Source organism: Carlito syrichta, unplaced genomic scaffold (assembly GCF_000164805.1).
Source record: "Carlito syrichta isolate Samal-C Ts95f unplaced genomic scaffold, Tarsius_syrichta-2.0.1 Scaffold302038, whole genome shotgun sequence".
Taxonomy (NCBI): domain Eukaryota; kingdom Metazoa; phylum Chordata; class Mammalia; order Primates; family Tarsiidae; genus Carlito; species Carlito syrichta.
The window spans coordinates 361,799-362,289 of NW_007246134.1; positions in this window are offsets into that span (position 1 = coordinate 361,799).

Here is a 491-nt window from a genome sequence, read left to right on the forward strand (position 1 = left end):
TTCCGAGTAGCCTGAATTACAGGCATGCACTACCACGCCCGGCTGACTTTTTGATTTATTGTAGAGATGAGGTCTCGCTGCCCAGGCGGATCTCGAACCCGTAGGCTCAGGCAATCCACTCACCTCAGCCTCCCAAAGGCGCGGGAGGCTCTTTTGGAGTATAGGTCCTTTGCACCCCTGAGTCATCACAATAAGCCTGGTTCCTGGAGTAGCAGGTGGTTAATAAACACATGCTTCAGAGTCTATAACATGTGTTTGAAAATATTCTCTAACACTTCAAAGGTGACTTAAACTATGGTCAGTCTTCCCCACCCTGTGCCTGACTCCAGTGTTAGGCAGAGGGAACACCCTGCAAACTGTGCTCAAGGAACATTCACCCTCACAGGGAAACCAGGTCAATTGAAAAAATCAACCCCCAGAGCACAAAGGCTGGTGCACAGATATCTTCAGGGAGGGGAGCAAGCTCAGAGACAGCATCAGTGGGAAACCTG